Below are 21,517 nucleotides of genomic sequence, written 5' to 3' on the forward strand. Positions count from 1 at the left end.
GGGAAATCAGCTCCACCAAGCTCTGGGAAAGTGAAAAAAAGGAGTCGATTTTTAATCCAAATTAATTTTTCCGACCTCTTTGTGCAATTCCCTCACCTGTATCCCAGGTAATGCCTCCAGAATTCCAAGCCCAATTAAGGGCACCTCATCAAAGCATTTCAGACAATCCTTGATGGATTTTAAGCTGGGAAAGGCAGGGATTTGGTGATGAAATTCCTGTACAAAGGAGTTTTTAATCCTTACTCATCACTCTCAAGCTCCGCCGCTTTTGGATTATTCTGCTGTCGGAATTTGCCTTTGGTGTCCCGGAGAGCGGCATCCACAAAGGAAAACAGGAATTTTTATCCCTGGGGAAGAGCAGGAGCTGATCCTGTGTGCCCTGTCAGGATTAAATTCCAGTCAAGTCCCAACTGAATTTCCATCTGAGGCCAAAATCGTTTCCTAACGTGCCCCATTCCAGAGGAATCCATGGAGTGGTCGCAAGTTGGGTTTGGAAAACGGATGGCAAAGCCTGCAGCAGCTCCTCAGGGAATATTCTCAGATCCAACGGAGCTGTGGCCTCCTGCTCCGCACGGGGGAACGGGAGCTGTGGGGAATGGGCAAGGAATTCTGAGGGATTTAATGGATTTCAACCTCTTCCCTTGCTCTGGGAAGGGTGGAAGGGCTCTGGATCTGCTGAACGGGGTTGCCCAGAGAAGCTGCAGCTTCCAAATCCATGGAATTGTCCAAGGCCAGGCTGGACGGGGCTTGGAACAACCTGGGATAGTGGGAGGTGTCCCTGAGTGGGACTGAATGGGCTTGAGGGTCTCTCCCAACCCAAACCATTCCATAATTCTGGAGGCAGGCTGGGAGAGCTGGGAATGTTGCCCTGGAGAAGGGAAGGAGCCAGGGAGAGCTGCGAGCCCCTTGCAGGGCCTAAAGGGGCTCCAGGAGAGCTGCAGAGGGACTGGGGCCAAGGCCTGGAGGGCCAGGAGGCAGGGAATGGCTTCCCAGTGGGAAAGGGGAGCTTGGGCTGGGATGGTGGGAAGGAATTGCTGGCTGGGAGGGTGGGCAGGGGCTGGGCTGGAATTGCCAGAGCAGCTGGGGCTGCCCCTGGATCCCTGGGAATGTCCCAGGCCAGGCTGGACACTGGGGCTTGGATCCACCTGGGATAGTGGGAGGTGTTGGGGTCGGAATTAGATCATCTTTGAGATCCCTTCCAAGCCAAACCATTCCATGGTTCCATGATAAGTCGGGCTGGCCACCACTGACCTCTCTCATGTGCAACCCCTGAGCCTCCATGACTTTTTAAAGTGGTTTTAGGCACGTGGGAATAAAATTTTTGGGATAACAAGGAAGCGATTCCTTCAGGAATCCTGTCCCAACAACCCATTGCAGCAACGAACTGGAATAAAACTGGAATAAACCTGGAATAAAACTGGAATAAACCTGGAATAAAGCACATTTAGCGTCAGCTCCCTGGAGATGTCCATCCAAAGGATTCTCCATTCAAAGGAGAATCTCCATCCAAGGATTCTCCATTCTCCCTTCTGGTGATTCCACCTGGAGGCAACGATGGGATGGAGTTAGGAAAAAGCTGCAATTTCCCATTTCCCCCCTTTTTCCCGAATTTGAGGTGTCCGTAAAGCTCCGAGTGCAGCAGGAAGCAGTGGCTGGAGCCTTTTCCCTCCTGTATTTTCCAGAGGAACAGGAATTCCTGCTCAGCCAGAGGCGGTGCTGCAACCCAGCCCCTCTGCATCCGCATGGGATTGCCTCGGGTAATATCCGTGATTAATTCCGTGGAATACCCAGAAGTTTCCTCGGAGCTCTGGTTTAGGGAATCTGCCTGGAATGGGAAGTTTTCTTCCAAGGAAAGCACAGCAAAGACCCCCTGCATTCCTCAACCCCCCCAGGGAAATTCCCTAAGGAATTTTTTTGAGGTAAAGGCTCTTCCCAGCTCAGGACCCAACGGAATTTTGCAGTAGGAGCACAAATCGAACCACAAGCAGCTCCGAAGATCCTTGCCACAAGGCAAAGCCGGGGAATTCTGGGCTTCTCCTCGACTTTCCCAAGCGCTGATGGGATGGGGAGGGATTTTTTCCCCCCCTTTGGAAACTCCAGGTTGTTGTTTGCAAAGCAGAAGGAATCGCAGCTGTTCTGAGCCCTCGGTGTTTGGGCTGGAGAGACTTCAAAAAGTGTGGGATAATTGTTGTTATTCCCATCTTTCCCTGACAGCCACCTGGGATTTCATTGTTCCTCAAGTTTTAGGGAAGATCCCGATGGATTTTGACTGATTTTTATCCATGGTGGGCACCGCCCAAGCCTGGCTAGAACTGAGGAACTTTCCAGGATCTTTCAGGATCTTTCCAGGGTTGGTTCTTTCCAACCAAAACCACCTTGGGATTCTTGGAAAGACCGGATGATTTTACTGGGGACTGAGGTGAATCCATCAATAACTTTCCAGCCATGCGGAATGGAGGGAATGGGATTTCTCCAGGGTCTGAGACATTCCTGGGAGCTCAAGAGCAGCCGGCCTTCAAACCAGAACTTGGGGTGATCCCAGACTTTGAGGGGACGTTCCTCTCCCTTCCCTACACTGCTGAACCCCTTATCTATAGATCATGGAATCATGGAATGGTTGGAATTGGAAAGACCTTAAAGCTCATCCAGTTCCCACGGGCAGGGACACCTCCCACTATCCCAGGTGGGTCCAAGTCCCGATGTCCAGCCTGGCCTTGGACACTTCCAGGGATCCAGGGGCAGCCCCAGCTGCTCTGGGAATTCCAGCCTAGCCAGGAATTCCTTCCCAATATGAGCATAATGAGGCACTGCTGACAGGCAAGTATCCCGGTCCTGGATAAAATTCCTCAGTTTTGGGGTTTTGTACTGAGAATCTGACATTAAATGGACTTTGGGAATGCAGGGATTGCTCCAAGGAAAAGGTTTGGCCCCATTTTCTACTGTCCTGTCCCAGAAATGCATTTTAAACGGAAAGAGGTCAGGGATAGATGGGATATTGGGAAGGAATTGCTGGCTGGGAGGGTGGGGAGGGGCTGGGCTGGAATTGCCAGAGCAGCTGGGGCTGCCCCTGGATCCCTGGGAATGTCCAAGGCCAGGCTGGACACTGGGGCTTGGATCCACCTGGAACAGCAGGAGGTGTCCCTGCTCATGGAATGGGGGTGGGAATGGTTGATCCTTAAGATCCCTTCCCACCCAACCCATTCCACGATCCTGTAAGTCTTGGCATTCCCAGGACCAGAGGCAGGAAGGCCAAAGCAAAGAGGAGTTGGAAATGCTCTTGGATTTGTGAGTGGCTCTCCGGACAGGGAAGAAGAGGAGAACATTCCCAGATTTATTTCTGCCGGCACACGAGATTTACTCCCGCCTGGCTCCCTTTCAGGTGCCATAAATCGAGCGCCGCTATCTTTTCACAGATTGTCTTTCTGGATTTATCAGGAAGGAGTTTATGGATCAGAGCCCCCTTTTTGCTCCAGCCCCTCCTCCCCGGGAGCTGAAGGACCGGCCTGGGCTCCGGGCTGTGTTTATAAATTTGTGGATGGGTTCCATTAATGGAATCTGATTTATGACCCAAATAAGAGACTTCATCAATTTTCCTCTGGACCTCTCTCCGTGGGACATAAATTATCCTGTTGCTACCGGGTTTGGATTTCTAAGTGGATTTATCGGAGCAGGGAATTTGCTCATTTGTTTTACTGCTCTGCTTGTCTGTGGAATAAATATCCTTCGGAAGTTTTTCTCCCTCTCCTTTGCTCCCTCCTGGAAAATACCGGCTGATATTCCTGGGAGCCACCTGGGCCAGGACATTTGGGGGTCCTGTCCCAAATTGTCCTGTTTGCAGGGCATGGAACACTGGAAAAGACCCATTTATATCATAATCTCCAACCCCAAAATTTGGTGGCTTTGGAAAAATCGTGGCCTGTTGATCTCTTTTGGAATTCTTTGGTTCCTTCCTGCTCTTGGCACTGGAGGTGCCTCCCCCTGCTGTGGATGGGAAGAGAGTCCTTGGCTTCTCACACAAGCAATTCCTGCCCCCACAAACTCCTCAGCTCCTGGAATATCCAAGTTTCCCTTGAAAGCCTACAGCTCCCATGGATAAGGCTATGAGGGACCTTGGAATTGGGTGAGGAGCTTTGCTGATCCCACGACAGGAGGGAAACCAGGCGCAATTCTTGCAGCGGGATCATAAAGGTTGGAAAATCCCTTCAGGATCATCAAGTCCAAGCTGTGCCCGATCCCCACCTTGGCACTGAGGGACACATCCGGGAATTCCTTGGACACCTCCAGGGATGGGCACTCCAAAGCTCCCTGAGCACTTCCAAGGCCTGACCACCCTTTCCATGGAGAAATTCCTGCTGATGGGCAACCTGAGCCTCCCCTGGCAGAGCTGAAGGCTGTTCCCTCTTTTCCTGTTATTCCCTGGGAGCAGATCCCAAATCCCACCTGGCTCCAACCTTTCAGGGAGTTGTGCAGAGCCGCAAAGTCCCTCTGGATCCTCCTTTTCTCCAGGCTGAGCCCCTTTCCCAGTTCCCTCAGGAATTCTCCAGCCCCTTCCCAGTTCCATTCCCTTCCCTGGACACGCTCCAGCCCCGTCCATGCCATAAGAGGCCCAGACCTGGACACGGAATTCCAGGTGTGTCCTCAGCAGTGCTGGGCACAGAGGGAAGGGCAGAGCTGCTCCTTCCTCCCTCCTTCCCTGGGGATGTGACACGGGACAACCTCTGGACTCATTCCCAGCCCTACCAGTGCACGTGGGGCCGCGGGAGGTGACGCAAGGCCAGGATTATCCAGCTTTTCCCGCTGTCTCCCACCCCCTCCTCCCGCTGTCCATGCCCTGAACTCCTGCCCGGAACACTTTCTTCTGGAACTCATCTCTGGAGCCTCCCAAAGCCGAGCCAAAGGCTCGCCTGCTTTTTGTTGTTGTTGCTGCTGTTTTCGCCCGGGGCTGGGAGAGCAATTCCATGAACCAGGAGCGCAGGATCCCAGGAATGCGGGGCGTTACGACACCGCGCCGCAGAGACCGGGGCTATTTACATAATAGATGAGAAAGCCCGGCCAATTAGCTGACAAAGGCAAGGGCGTGCTCGCAGGGCAATCAGAGTTCACACTAATTAACAGCGAGCCATTAAGAGCTCGCCTCCAAATGCGCGTGGAGGAGGAGGATGAGGATGAGCACGGGGCGGGCAGGGGACACGGTGACATTTCCAGGTCCCCAGGGTGGGATGATTCCCAGCCCCGGGATAGGGAATGGGGGCAGTTCCTTTGGGATGAGAGTACTGGAGCAGCAGCCCAGCTTCCTGTGACTCCTTATCCCTCACCCGTTCCCAGCGGGAAGTCATGGAAAATGGGATCAGCTGCTGAGGAATTCACTCGGGAGCTCGGTGTGGAGTGGAAGGAAATGGTTGGAACCACCGGGAATGAGCCGGGAATGAGCACCAACCCTTTGCCTGGGATTTGGTACCCTCCCAGTCCAGGCACCCATTCCCAGCTGATTCCCGGTGGCTCCAACCATCTCCTTCCATTCCACACCCGGCTCCCGTGTGTATTCCTGAGCAGCTGATCCCATTTTTCCAGGAGTGCCAGGTGGGAATGGGTGAGGGACAAGGGGAATGAGCCGGGAATGGGCACCAATCCCTGGCCTCACAGCGGGCACAGGGATTGCAGTGCCAGGCCCTCACCCAGGGACTCCGTAGGATCCACCGGAAAGATCCCAGCCCCAAATCCACCTTTGGAATGGGTGCGTGGACTGGGAGGGTACAAAATCCCAGGGATTCCTTGGATGGGGACCCTGCCTGGAGGCACCAGCTCAGGCTGTGGTGGCGTCACTGCACCACAACTCAATGACTTAAAGGATCCAAACGTTGGGATTCTGCTGCGGGAAATCTGGGATTGAGCAGGAATCCCAATGGGACAACCATGGGATGGCTGGAGGCGAAGGGGCTTCAGCCCCATCATTGACAGTTCGGGGTGGGACGAGTCATTCCAGAGCGAATTCCCGATGGCGAGGGAGGAAAATTCCTCGGTATTTGCCTTGGGTTGCCTTTGGAACACCCCTGCATTCCCTCCGGAATTCTCGTGGCTGCTCCTCCGACCACGCTTGGGGTGGAAGGGCAGCTCCTGCTCAGTGGGGCCCACACACGGAGGCAGCAGCCGGGCCCCAATCACTGCCTAATTACGTTAATTTGCTAATTGCCAGCGTTAGTCAGGCCAGGAGCGCCACCTGCTGAAGCCGCCGGCCCCTCCCCTCGCTCCAGGTTTCCGGCAAATCCCAAAGGGCTTCGGCCGGAAGGGGATGAACCTGGTGTTCTCCACGTCTCCATGCCCTGGGAATGTCATTGGCCTTGGCACCGGGATGAGCTGCATCCCAAAATCCCACCGCGCTTCCTGAGCATCCTGGTCGATGGAAGGTGTCCCTGCCCTTGGAATGGGATGATCCTTAAGGATCCCTCCCCAGGGACCCTGTCCCAATCCTGAGATTACTTCCAGATTTCCCAGATTTGGCTTCTATTTCTCTTCCGGATTTGGAGCTTGAAAAAATTCTTTTCATTTCAGATTTCTTCCTGTTCTGATCCCATTCCCCCCCCCCCCCCCCCCCCCCCCCCTTTTGATGTTTTTTCCTTCTTTTCCTTGTTTTCCAAAACCTGAGGTTTTTCACACCCTCCCCTGAACCCAACAGCTGGGATTTTATGGAAAGAACACGGAAAAATTGTAAATTTCCAATAAAATCATCAAAGTTGGCAGCGCTGGGGGCTCCTCCCCTCCTTTAGTGCTGATCCGTAGGGTGAGAGGATTGCTGGGATCCAGCTGCTGGCTGGGATTGGGAGAGATCCTTAAAAACACTTAAAATTCCCAGGATTTGGGGTCTCCCTAAGCACCAACACCTCAGGAGTATCAATGTTCTCATTTGCCCCGGCTGCTTTTTTAGGGTTTTTTTTTGTAGGATTTTCCCACCCTACACCAGGTAGAACAAATCAGCTCCGAAGCTCCTCATCCATTCCCTTTCCAATGGAAAACACCGAGCCTGGAATGCCCTTTTTCCCAGGACATGCCCTTCCTTGACCCACCCGGCCCACGGAAGTTCAGCCCCGTAAAGTCCTTTGAAAATCTGGGATTCGAGGCGGTGTCGGCCCCTTCTGGGGCCTCCTGTCCTTCATGGATCACCCTCATTAGCGAGGGAAAAGTGGGATAGATGGAACAGGCTGCACTCCTGGCGCCATTCCCGCCGGTTCCTCTTGGAAGTCCCCGCAATTCCGAAGGATCCTTCCAAGCCGCCTGGCTCGTGACTGCTGCGGATTAGGGAAAGGCCAGGGATGCAGCATCCCCGCAGCTCATCCCTGACAGGCTCTGGGGTGTTTTCCATAAGGAATTCTTGCTTTTCTGGGGAGCTTTGGACAGGCCGTTTATGACACCAGCTGCAAGAGATTCTGGGAAGCTCTGGGGCAAAGCTTGGGAGCTGCCCCATCTCCATCGGGAATGTGGAAGCAATCAGGAATTGTTCGGAGCTATGGCTGTAAACAGATGCTGCTTTAAAGGATCCCGGGAAGCTCTTCCTTCCTGGGCAGCCAGGGATGAAGGAAAAGAAGGATTCATCCCAAAATCAGCAGAAAAGAGGAATTAATCAGGCTGTCCACGGGAGATAACGACCCCAAATCTGCCTTTTTTAGCACCGAAATCTGATTTATTTGTGGGAAAAGACTGGGGGGGGGGAGGGGTTGGAGGTTTTAATGTGCTGTTTTTCCTGGTGAAAACATGGATTGGGAATTACAGAGCCTGATGGATGTTCGCTGGGCGCCGGAACAGTGGGATATCCAGAGGGAAGCTGGAGGCAAACACTGGGTTGATTCCTAAATTTTTCATGTGGGGACAGGAAAAAACAACCCCAACCTGTCCAGGAGCCTCCTCCTCCTCCTCGTCCTTCTTCCCAAACCACAGGACCTCAGGGAAAGATTAAACTTCCTTAATGGATTCTTTTCCTCAGCCTTCTCCTTTTCAACTCCCCAAACACGTTCAGGGCGAAATTCCCGACCCTTTTCCAAGGGTTTCCAGTGGTGGGGATGGAGCCGCGGGAGGCAGGGAAGCGGCTTCTCCTGGAGGATCGGAGGGCACGGCTTTGGGGGGGCTGGTAGCTCCCAGAAATCCTGGGAATGGTCCCCGTGGAGATGGGATTGAAGAGGATTCCTGGCGGGGGTGACCCTGGAGAAGTCCCGACAATCACAACCATCCCACATAGAGCTCCACCAGCAGCTCCTTGGATTTGGAATCCCTTTGGAAACCAGGCGGGAGCACCGGGATGCAATTCCCAGCATCCCTCTCCTCCCTGCGGGATCCTGGGGTGATTCCTGTTTTTCTCAGCTGTGAATGCGCTGTAAATTCCCCTAAATGTGGGTAAAATCTTCCCGTGGCTTCATTCCTGCCCTGGAGGGTCTGGATGTGCTGGTTTTCCATGGGGGCAGAGCGGGAGCAGTTTGGGACACGGCTGGGAGACAATTTGGGCAAAACTGGGAGAAAATTGGGGCAAAATTGGGATAAATTTTATCCTTCATGGCACAGAGTTTGATCCTGTTTGGTGCAGCTGGGTCTAAAATCTGGGAGCTGGGAGTTTGGTTTTCTAAGGAAAAAAGGGTTGAGAGGAGAAGTGAAAAGGAGGGGGAAAGTAAGGAAAAAACGTCACTGAGTCGCTTGTTCCAAAAATTAAAAAAAAAAGGAAGAAAGGGGGGGAAAATGGGGAAAGAAAAGGGAAAAAGGAGAAAAGGGGGGGAAGGGGAAAAGGGAGAAGAAGAGGAAGAAGGGGGAGAAAAAGAAAAACGGGAAAAAAAAAGGTAAAAAAGGAAAAATGGGGAAAGAAGGGGGAAAGGGAGAAAAAGGGGAAGAAGGGGGGAAATAGGGAAAAAAGAAAAAAAGGAAAAAGGAAAAATGGGGGGAAATGGGAAAAAAGGGGGGGAAGGGGTAAAAAGGGAGAAAAAGTGGAAGAAGAGCGGAAAAAAGAAAAATAGGAGAAAAGAAAAAAGGAAAATGGAATAAAGGAAAAAAAGGAGGGAAAAAAGGGAAAAAGAAGAAAAATGGGGGAAAGGGGAAAAAGGGGGGGAGGGAAAAAGGGGGGAAAATGAGAAAAAAGGGGGAAAAGAGGAAAAAAGGGAGGGAGGGAGAAAAAAGGGACAAAAAGGGCAAAAAGGAGGAGATAAGGGGGAGAAAAAGAAGGGGAAAGAGGAAAAATATGGAGAAAAAAAAGGAGAAAAAAAGGAGGAAAAAAAGGAGAAAAAAGGGGAAAAGGAGAAAAAATGGCAAAAAAAAGGGGGAGATAAAGGGGAGAAAAGGAGGGGAAAGGGGGGGAAATGAGGGAAAAGAGGGAAAAGCAGCTTTTTTCTGCCCGCAGCAGCCCGAAGCACGCGGAGCTCTCCCTGCCAGCGCTTCCCCCTTCCCCGGTGCCGGGAAAGAGCCGGCCGTGATTCATGGCTCGGGACACGGCGGTGGCGGGGAGGATCCGCTCCGAATCCCGGGAGCGGCGGCCCCGGGACCAGTGGGAAGGAGGTGGGAGCTGATGTAACGTCTGGAGAGCTCCGGGCAGCTCCTCAATCTCCGTTCTTAGGGAAAGACAGGCGCTCCCTGGAGATCCCGCGGGCTCCGCTCGCTCTCTCCTGCCGGGCACGGGCGGGATGTGCCCTTTGCTCTCTCTCCTCCCGGCTCCCGGCTCACCGAGCATCCTCCGGCATTCCCGGCTTTTTCCCCGCTCCGGCAGCCGGGAGAATCCAGGCACACAATGGGAGCTTTGTGCGAGCGGCTCCCGCGGCTCTGAGCCCGGGACAAAACCGAGCCGCCACTTTCTGCTGGAGGGAGGGAGGGCTTGATTCCAGGCACCCCGAGGGGGTACCGGGATTTTTGGGAAGAGGCTGCGGGGAAAGGGAAGGGGAGGGATTAAAGGCGGAGAGGCACCGGCACAGCCGTGGGGTGTGATGAGTTTGTGCAGCCTCGGCTGCAGCAAAAACCGCCAGGAGATTCCTCCCCATTCCCCGGATCCCTGGCTGTGTCCAAGGCCAGGCTGGATGGGATTTGGAAAAGCCTGGGAGAGTGGGAGGTGTCCCTGCCCGTGGATGGGGATGGAACAGGATGAGATTTAAGGACGCTTCCCACCCAAATCATTCCAAGGGATTCTGGAGCCCCTCTGCTCTGGATCAGGCTGGGAGAGCTGGGAATGTTGCCCTGGAGAAGGGAAGGAGCCAGGGAGAGCTGCGAGCCCCTTGCAGGGCCTAAAGGGGCTCCAGGAGAGCTGCAGAGGGACTGGGGCCAAGGCCTGGAGGGCCAGGAGGCAGGGAATGGCTTCCCAGTGGGAAAGGGGAGCTTGGGCTGGGATGTTGGGAAGGAATTGCTGGCTGGGAGGGTGGGGAGGGGCTGGGCTGGAATTGCCAGAGCAGCTGGGGCTGCCCCTGGATCCCTGGGAATGTCCAAGGCCAGGCTGGACACTGGGGCTTGGATCCATCTGGGACAGCGGGAGGTGTCCCTGCCCATGGAATGGGGTGGAACGGGATCATCTTTAATTCCATCCCAACCCAAACCCTTCCATGATTCCATGAAAAGCATGGAAAAGTCTGGGTTGTTTAAAGCCAGAGATCCCAATCCAGGTCCTGCCGTGCAGCTCCCATTCCAAAACCTTGCTGGAGGGAATCCTGATCTCCGGGATAGGGAGCGGTTGAGCTGATCCTGGCTGTGCTCCGCAGGTCTCGTCTCCCCCACGGAGCTTCCCAGGGCTGAGTCTGGATTGGGACACGGGAGCAGGGCCAAAACTTCGGGATGGAGGGAGATCAGGACAGGGAATGTGGAATATCCTTGGAGCAAGTTCCATTTCGGGGGATTTGTGGGGTGTGGGAGGAAAACGGGACCACGGAGGGTGGAAAAATGGAAGAAGATGGAGGATTTTGGGAATGGGGCTGGCAGGCTACTGGGATAAGGAGCCATAGGGAGGAATCCTCATTTTTGGGGTGGGATTTGTGGATGATTGGGCGCAGAATTCCCACTGGAGTTTGAGGGATGCAGATAAGAGAAGTTTTGGGATCAGCCCCTCTGAGAGCCTGGGGAAAGGGGGATGTGGAGCACATGGATTTTCCTGCTGCCTCTTCGGGACAAACGCGGTGGAAGTTGTGGACAGAGGACAGAGCCAATCCAGGGAAAATTAATGGGAATTACCTGTGGAAAAGCCTGGGAGGGTGGGAAAGGCAGAATATCCCTGTGGTTAAAAGAGAAACAGGTGAGTCCTGTATGGAGCAGGGATCCTGGAATTCCACACAAAATTCCCCAAAATTCCTGGGAATGAGCTCTGCTTTTCGGGGGGGGGAAATTAATTTGATTTTGCACAAACCCATCACACCTCTCCCCTTCCATTCCCCGGGAATGTTGGAGTCGGGAAGATCGAGTGCTCCCGGAGGAATTTTTCCAGGGAGATTATTTTAACAAGCACTTTTGTAGCCGGAAATCAGGGAATTTAACCTAACAAGGAACTACCGGGCCGAGGGGACGAATAAATCTCCTTCCCACCTCTTAATTTTCCAGCCTACGGAAAAGCGGCGTTGGAGTCCAAAGGAGACGTGACCCCCAAGGCCATCCCTCATTTTGACACATCCATGGCCTGGCCCCTGCTTGAACCCTCTCCCTGAGCCGAAATCCAGGGAAAAATCCAGGAAACGGCTCCCTTTTGTGCCGGATCCCAGCCCTGCGTGGTGGGAATGTGCTGTGCCTCCCATTGAACTCCAGGTTTTTCAGGGAAAAGGGGAGTTTGGAGAGATTCTCACCCCAAACAGGGATGTTTTCCATGTTTTCCTCGCGTGGGGTGGGTTTGTTTCCTCGGAGCGCTCAGGGACTGAATCCAGCCGAATTCCACGCTGGAATTGTTGGGATTTTCCTTTTCCTTTGCTGAGAAAAGAGCAAGCTGGGAATGCTTCCACTTTGGGAAGACCAGGAAGGAATTACTCAAATGGGAGACCAAGGAAAGGGAAAAATGCCCCCCAAAAATCCAACTGCATCCTGGGCTGGAAACGGATAATGCTGGAATTTTGGGGATTTTGCCTTGCCAAGCTGACAAGGAAAGAGCAGGCCGGGAATGCTTCCGCTTTGGGAAGATTGGGAAGGAATTACTCAAGCGGGAGACCAAGGAAAGGGAAAAATGCCCCCCAAAAATCCAACTGCATCCCGGGCTGGACGTGGACAAGGCCGGAATTCCGACTTTCATCTCCGAGCTGTGAGGAAAAGGAAAGCAGAGCTTTCCACAGGAGTTAAAAATAAAGCCCAGAGCTCGGCTGAAGAGCGGGATGAGCCAATGGGATGAAGGAGCCGGGAATGGGATGGATTAACCCCCACTTGAGGCGCCTCCGTGCTGTTATCCATGGATTCCAGGCGGGATTTCAGGCCATGATTCCAATGACAAGAGGAGGATTTAGCTCCAGTTATCCTGTCTGGAGCCATTCCATGGAAAGAGACGTGAAGCGGGAGAAGGAATGTTGGATGCCATTCCTGATTTATCCCTATTCTCCAGAAATCAAAGGAGGAGTGAGATTGTTCATCCTGGAATTCCGGGGAAAGGGAATTTTGGGCTAAAACCTCCAGTCCCTGAGGATTTTCCGTAATTTCCACCAGTTTGGGGTCAGGGATGTGGTTTTGGAAGGATTTTGGAGCTCCTTGGAAGTCGGAAGTGCTCAGAGGGGTGGGAGCAGTTCCCTCATCCCGGCAAATTTCTTTCCCTCAGCTGCAAATCATCCCTTTGGATATTCCAAAGGTTTTGGATTCCATTGCAATGGAGATGGGATCTTTTCCATGGAGTTGAGCCCCTTTGCAGGGGAGGAGTGACCCCCCAGATCTCCCACGGGATCCTGATGGGATAGACTTGGGAAAAGCTTGGAGCGTGCCTGGAATTCTTCAATTGACTCTTTCCCTTTTCCCAAAGAAAAGTAAATAAGGGATAAACGTTGGGATGAAATGGCTGTTTTAATGAAAATATCCCAGTTTTTGTAATAATCCCCCAATTCCTGGGATTTTGTTCCTTTAAAAAACCCCATTTAATTTTTTGGGAGAAGGTTTTCCTTCTCCCTGCTTTAATAAATGAGTGTCAAGTTTTCAGTCAGGAATATCCTTTGGAAGGAAGGAGGAATTTCCAGAACGGAATTCCAAGGAAAAGCTGTTCCTCATCCAAGAGGCCCCAAAAGGATTTCTCCCATTCCCTCAAATGAGGCTTTTCCTTCATTCCTGAATTTTCTCACTCCCCTGAAGAGCTGAGAAACCTTGGAAAAGTGACCGAAACGTCCTTTCGGATGAACCCGTGGCGCCTGCACAGGAAAAAATTCCAAGTTTTTCCACTTGAGATGAAAGAAATCACCTTTGTTTCCCTGAAAATATTCCCTTGCATTGAGTTCAGCTGTGTCCAAGCAAAAGGTGTCACCTGCCCATCTCTTCCAGCTTTTCCAGCTTTTCCTTTGCTCCATGCTTTGTTTTGCCCCCAGGATGGAGCAGGAACACGCGGCTGTTTGGGATCCATCTGGAAAAATCCTGTGGAATGTTCCTGGAAGGACCGGTCAGCTTTTTCGGGAGAGAGAGAAGGTGAGAAAACCGGGAATTAAAGAGACACCAAACCCTCTGTGCTGGTCCAAAGGAAAGAGTTGCTTCCATGATCCTGGAATTATGGAATTGTTAAGGATTGAATCCAAGGCCACCACTGATCCGTGTCCCCATGTGCCACTTCCTCATGGATTTAAATCCCTTCAGGAATGAGGACTCCACCCCTGCCCCGGGATCCTTTTTTCCAATGCTTGACAACCTTTTCCATGAAGAAATATTCCCTAATATCCAACCTCAAACTCCCCTGGCTGGAATATTCCCACTTTTTGGGATTGTCTTTCTGGAATAAAATGACATCACGGCCAAGGTGCTGAAGCTGAAGCTCAGCTCCCAGCTGGAATTAAACAAGGAATGAGGCTGGGATTTCCTCCATTCCCGTTTTTCTTGCCCTTTTCAGGAATGGCCATCCAGGAAAAGAACTGGAGCTGCTTCATCTCCTTCTTTTTGCATGGAATTTCGTAGGAAAAGTGGGATGGGGACCAGCACAGGACACGGAGATTTGTGTGTCTCCAGCAGGGATCTCTCCACATTGGGAATCTGCCATTCCCAAAAATCCAGCAGAGCACTTTTAGACAAAAAATCCACATTTTTGGTCTTCCCTACAGAAGAACCACTCAAAATCCAGCCAAAAACGATGGAGATTTTCCTCATTTTTCCTGTTTCCCAACAAAAAGTTCACTCCGAAGCCTCCCTCTCCATCATCCTCCGGCTGTTTCTCCCGCCAATTTCCATGGCCTCCTTTCCACATCCATTCCCTGACATCCTGTTTGTTGCTCTTGGCTCCTGGGCCGGGATTTGTAGGGAATTACAATGGAGTCTCTGTTCCCGGCGTGGTAGCGGAGTTGCCTTCAACGAATTCCAAGAGCCGTCGGAATCCGTTCATCCCCCTTTCTTTAATTTAAAATATAAATAAATTGAAGGGAAATAATTATTCCCGGGATTTATTTGACAGTCAGGATTTCCTGACACCCAGCGAGGCCGGAGCTTTCACTTCCAAGTCTTCCTTGTATATGAATGGATATTGATGGAAAAACCGGCTCCAGGCACTCCCCATGGAGAAAATTCCTACTGGAAACCACTCCAAACCTTTCCCTGGAAGCTGGAAAAGTCTCTTTCCATGGAAGGGCTTCTCAATCTTTGGGAATCCTTTTTTCCTTAAAAAAATTCCCATTTGATTCCCCAAAATGTTTCCATCTCTCCCATCTGGGACCCACTGGAGCTGCCATTATCCCAGGATGACTCCTGTGGAATTCCCAGGTTGTTTTGGACTATTTTTGGACTTTTAAGTGGATTGGACCCAACACGGAAGGAAACTCAAATTTCCCCCACCTCAGAATATTGGGAAAAATTGCATTTTTATTTTGGAGTCACGGAATTCTTTTGGAAAAGACCCCTGGGATCATCAAGTCCAAAGGTCAGCCCGCTAAACCCTGTCCCCGAGCGCATCCAAGATTTCCCGGGATCCAAGATTTCTGCAGCTTCCTGGGCAGCCTTTTCCATGGCTTTCCAACCCTTTTGGTGAAGAAATATTCCCGAAAATCCAACCTGAACTTCCCCTGCTGCAACTTGAGGCCGTTTCCCCTCATCCTGTCTCTTGTTCCCTGGGAATTCTTGGAATATTTATATCCCTACTGGCAGCAACTCCAATCCTATGCTGAGCCATTCCCAGTCAGGTTGGATAGCACCAGGAGACAGGGAAGACCTGCGGAAGGTGACACATTCCCGAAGAAAATCCATGGGAAGGAGCCAACCCTCTTTTCCTCATTGGAATCTAAGGAAAAACAGGAAAACACAGCTATCAGGGCAATTTTGGGATCTGTCGTGACATCAAATTCCACCTGGAAACAAGGAGAAATCACCATTCCCTAAAAACCTGTGCTTTTCCCAAGTGCTTTCCTGAGTGGGATCAGCTCCGGATTGGAGCACTTTTAGGAGTTTTCCATTCAGGACAAAATTCCCCTTTTTTGGGTGGTGGTGTGGAATTTTTGGTTTTGTTGGTTGTTAATTATTTGGATTTTAGGGAGAGGGAAAATTCCCGTGTTTTCCATAAATGTAAAGAGCCGCTTCTGGAATTTTTTTCGTTTTAGTGGATGCCACTTTTTACCTGAGAACCCCCTCAAAATCCCAGGATTTGAGGTGGAGATTAAAAGAAGGAATCAAAGATTTAAGGAACAAAGAGAGCTGAGAAGGAGGAAAAATTCCACCTCCCTTCCCCAAACCTTTGTTTTCCGAAGTTTTTCTCTTTTCTGCGGATCTAGAGGAAAAAATCTGCCAAAAAAATTGGGAAAGCAGCAGGTGACAAAGAGCTCTGTGGCTGGGAAGAGCCTCCGGAGATCCAGGGTCCTTCCAAAGGAATCAGTGTCATTCCAGCTCCTCTCCCCATGGACTTCTTGGAGCTCTGTGCTTTGGAAATGTCACCGGAGCTGCCCAGGGTTGATTTTCCGGGAAAGGTCACCCTGGTGCTCCATCAAAAAGTGCCTTTTGCCTTTTATTTGGGGAAAAAAAAAAGTGGGAATCTTGGGTTGTCCCAACTGGAAAAAGAAACTGTTGGTGTTTTATAACAATTATTTGGGAATTCTCACCTTCACAGTGGAGTTTTCCAGGTTGACTTCCTGCCTTCACTTGTCCAACTGGACAAAATCCCTCTGGATCCTAAAAGCGCTGGGAATGAGCTCTGGGAAAGTGCCGATCCCTGGGAAACTGCTCCAAGCCTTTTTTGTCTTTACCTAATCCCAAACCATGGGAAGAGAAAATGGAACTTTCCCGGCACATCCAGAAACTCCAGGAATGTTTCATCCCTCTTTCCGGCCAGGACTGGGAGCACAGAACCTTGAGACGCGGATTTGGGATTGCACAAACACATGGAAAACCCGGAAAACCCATGGCTGGCATGAAAGGGAATCCACAAAAGCCAAGGATGCTCCTGAGTTTCCTCCGGGAGGAATCCAGGCTGGAAGTTCATTTCCCTGTGGAAACTGCCAGGAACAGGAATTTTGGGCTCAAAGTGGTGCCAGAAGAATCCTGAAATTTTCCTACAGTTTTGGCAACAGGGAAATATCCAGGGAATGGTCTCGGTGTCACCAAAGAAGTCATCCCAAAAAAAACCCAATTAAAAAAATCATCGGAAAAAGTCAGAACTTCAAAATTCCTAATTCAGATGTTCCGTTTTCCCTCAAAATTCCACTTGCCTTGGAATTTTCTTCCCATTTGAATTTAAAATCTTTAAATCCATCCAAATTCAGACAATTCTGACTGGAATAAAATATTTTTTCCATTTTGGTTCTCCAAAAAAAAAAAAAAAAAAACACTTTGGCTCAGGAATTCCAAACTGAATTCCCGATTTATTCTGAATTTCCAGTTAAAATCGGTCACTCCCAGGTCAAATCCGGTTCATGAAGGATTCCAGAGGTCAAATATTTGTCCAAGCCATGACTCCAAAAAGCAGGGAGCAGATTTGTCCTAAATAAACCAACCACAGGAATCACCGGGATCGAGTTTCCTCCAAAGTGTCCAAACTTTGTCCAAATTCCATCCAAACAAAAACTTGGCCGTCCAAAAACACAAGGAAAACACCCGAGCAGAAGGAAAGTGTTCAGGGAATGGCACGCGTGGGATAAGGACGTTTTTCCAAGGACAAGGTTCAGCCACAGGAATTATGGGAAGACGTTCCCTGGGCAGTGTTGGGCAGGAATTCAGACTCCAAAAAAGTCTGGAAAGATTATTTTATATCCATTTTAAATTTACGTATATATATTTATATATATATTTATATATTTTATATATATATTTTTTTTAAATATATAAATTATATTTATAATTATATAAAATATAAATTATATATAAATATAAATTTATATATTATATAAATAAATAAAAATTACTTTTATATAGAAATTATTTTAAAAATATTTTCTATTTTAAAATATATATTATATATCTATTTATATATATTATAATATATTTTAAAATATATTTATATTAAATATATATTTTAAATATATAAAAAATATATTAAATATATTAAACTCATATTTTATGTATAAAATATATATTTTATATATATATTTCTATATATAAATTATATTTTTATGTATATAAAATATAAATTATATATAAGTATAAATTTATATTTTATATAAATAAATAAAAATTATTTTTATATAAAAATATTTTTTAAATATTTTATATTTTTAAATATATATTATATATATTTAAATGTATATATTTAAATATATTTTTAAATATATTTATATTAAATGTATTTATTTACATATACATTTATATATATAAAATATATTAAATATCTATTTTTATAGATATATAAAATCATATATATTTTATATATATATATATAAATTATATTTTTATATGTATAAAATATACATTATATATTTTATATAAATTATAAATTATACATAAATATAAGTTTATATTTTATATAAATGAATAATCATTATTTTATATATAAAAAATTATTTTAAAATATTTTAAACCAAAAATATTGGGATACCTTTGGAACTTCTCCTCCCAAGGCTGGGCTTAATCCAGAGGCCTTTCCAGGAAAATCCTCTCCAGAATTCCAAGGTTAATAAATCGCCAGGACAACTGGAATCCAGGAGAAGTCGGAAGGAAGTTTTCCAAAGAGCCTGGAATATTCTGCAGTGGGAATTTGGACGCTGCCCTGGTGGAACGGATACATCCCATCCTTTCCTCATTCCCATCTCCCAGGTCACGGATTTTCCTCCTCGCTCCAGGAACTCCTGGGGCTCAGATCCCACGTGGATGGATCATTCCCTGCCTCCATGCTGGGATCCGGCAGCGACAGCAGCCAGGCGGGAATTATTGCTGGAAAAGTGCGGAGAGCATCCCCACATCCCTCTCCCAGCTCCCAAATCCAGAGGCTGCACAGCTCCAGGGGCTGAGTTTGGGATCAGATTCCTTGGCCAGATTCCAACCAGAGGATCCATCCTGGATTTTCCAGCCCCTCTTGCTCCGCCACCGGATTCCTGAAGGATCATCTGTGAGAATCCAGTGGCACCTGAAGGATCAGGTCTGGGAGAGTTTTATTCCAGAGGCTGTGGAGGAGTTTTTTTGCCTCTTATTGGTTTTTTTATCTTTAATTAATTGGGGGTTTTGTTTTGAATTAATTGATGTTTTGTCTTTAATTGATCAGCTTTTTTGTCTTTAATTAATTGGGGAAAGTTTTGTCTTTATTTTATTGTCTTTTAAAATTGAATTTATTGGTTTTTTGGTCCTAAATTAATTGCAGTTTCTATCTTTAATTAATTGTCTTTTCTTTAATTGATTGGCTTTTTTGTCTTTAATTAATTGGGGTTTTTATCTTTAATTAAGTGGCTTATTTCATCTTTAATTAAACCTTTTTAATTGTGCTTCGAACACTTGAGGTGGGGCCCAATCCCAGCTGAGAAAATGAGGGAATTAATCCAATTTCTCCGGCTCTAATTAATCCTGGTTTTCCTCAGGAAAAATGGGAAGAAGCCCTTTCTCCCCCTCATTAATCGCAGCGCCCATTCCACACAAATTCCTGGCACTAAAGTCTTCCCAGAAACTAAAAAAACATGGAAACCCCCCCCCCCCCCCCAAAAATATTAAATACGGGATTTTTTTGGTCGGATTAGTTGAGATTTTTTAATCCCAAAAAAAATCTTGGCGCAAAGGAGAGACAATCCCAAAAAACCAGCTCCTGTTTGTAGGATCTGACTCTTGGTTCCTCCTGTTCTTCTGGAATTCTTTGGTGCTCCTGGCAGGAGAGGGATGTTCCAGATCCCGACATTCCAGCCACACTTCCAGGAATTAAACTTGCCTTGGGAGAAATCCTTTTAGGATGATCCATTCCAGGATGAAAGGGATGAAATTTGGGATTCAAATTAATCCTCACATTATTATCAGCTGTAATTAATTATCCGACGGATTTGATATTAAATGATCCAAACTATCCGTCCTATTTCCAGCAAAAAGCCAGAACAAATTTGGGCACCACATTCAGCCTGGATGAGAAATGGGGGTTCAGCAGAATTCCCTCATCCGTGGCTTTTCGGATTGAGGAATTTTTAGGGATTTCTCCAGTTCCTTGAATCAGGCCTCTCTGAGAGCCGAGAACTCCAGGAGAAAAGGGACAGGAAAATTCCCTCATGTGTTTCCCTGATGGAATGAAACGACTCATTCCCAGAGGATTTGTCATTCGTGATCCTCTTTGGTGGGAATGATCCCTTGATCCCTGAGCAGGATTTGGGATTGGATCGGGAAGGATTTACAGCTGTGGCTCCTTTCCCCAGAAAGTTATTCCAAAGGACACTCAGCTCATCCCATAAAAAACCTGGATACCCAGCTCAGAGCTGAGGTGGCAGAGCCAGGTTCACGCTTTGGAATCCGATGCCAAATGTCCATGAATCCATGTGGAATCCACCCATTTCCTTAGGCCATGACGTGGCTCCCAGGGAACAGATCATTGCTGGCAAAATCCTCCAACAATCCCCAAAAACACGGAAAAAAATCCCGACAAAAGTGATGCTTATCCAAAAAGGAAGGTCTGGTATTCCCAGCTTAGCTGTGCTTCCCAGAAAACCCAGGGATCATCAGCCTGCGAATCCTGGGATGAAGGATGTTGTGGTTGTGGCTGGGGTTGCAGATGGATCCCCCGGGAGCCATGGAATTGTCACCAAGATTGGAATTTGTCACCGGGAATGTCCCTGCTCCTGTTCTTGGGAAAAACTCCAGATATTCCTGAGCCGGAGGCTGGGGATCTCCTTGATTCCTTTGGATTATGGATTTGATAATTCCAATTGCAGCTGGAGCCGGGATTAAATGCCCGACTTTGACCTCTCTGACAGGAAAACCTGGATCCCTAAAATTCCCTGGGAATGCCCAGAGGGGGACACAGGGACAGGGGTCCCTCCAGCCCGCCCAAGGATATTCCTTAAGGATATTCCCTGGATAACTCCAGCCACGCTGATTCCACCAGAGGATTTCCAGAGGATTGAAAACAAAGGATAATTTATATCCCAGTGGGGCCAGCAGCAAATTCCAAAGGCCTGGAGGTGGCGGAGGGAGCCGCCAGTGCGGAGACTTAATTGCAATTAACCCCTGGCTTCGGCACTCAGCTCCCGGATTGCCGGAAAATTATTGTTCCCGAGGGCTTCCATTGGGAAATATCATTGGGAAATCCAATCCGAGAGTCTGGGCTGGAAAACTCCGGCTCTGCCCTCCCCATCAGGGCTCTGCCGCTGAATTCCATCATTTCTGTTCTGCCTGGGGTTGGATTTATCAGGGAAAAGAGCCCCGGGCAGCTCTCCTGACATCCCATGGAATTCCAGCCTTCCCTGGGCTCCCGGCTTCCCTCTGTCCTGCCAGTGTGGATCTGCACGGGGATCCCATCTCACTTTGCTCCTTGTGCAGTGTCAGGGAATCCTGGGATGGTTTGGGTGGGAAGGGACCTTAAGGATCATCCCATTCCAACGCCATCCCATGGGCAGGGACAGCTCCCACTATCCCAGGCTGCTCCAAGCCCCAGTGTCCAGCCTGGCCTTGGGCATTCCCAGGGATCCAGGGGCAGCCCCAGCTGCTCTGGCAATTCCAGCCCAGCCCCTGCCCACCCTCCCAGCCAGCAATTCCTTCCCAACATCCCAGCCCAAGCTCCCCTTTCCCACTGGGAAGCCATTCCCTGCCTCCTGGCCCTCCAGGCCTTGGCCCCAGTCCCTCTGCAGCTCTCCTGGAGCCCCTTTAGGCCCTGCAAGGGGCTCGCAGCTCTCCCTGGCTCCTTCCCTTCTCCAGGGCAACATTCCCAGCTCTCCCAGCCTGATCCAGAGCAGCTCCAGAATCCTGGAATGATTTGGGATGGAAGAGACTTTAAAAATCCCATTCCCACCCCATCCATGTGCAGGGACACCTCCCACTATCCCAGGTG

Source organism: Corvus moneduloides, chromosome 5 (assembly GCF_009650955.1).
Source record: "Corvus moneduloides isolate bCorMon1 chromosome 5, bCorMon1.pri, whole genome shotgun sequence".
Taxonomy (NCBI): domain Eukaryota; kingdom Metazoa; phylum Chordata; class Aves; order Passeriformes; family Corvidae; genus Corvus; species Corvus moneduloides.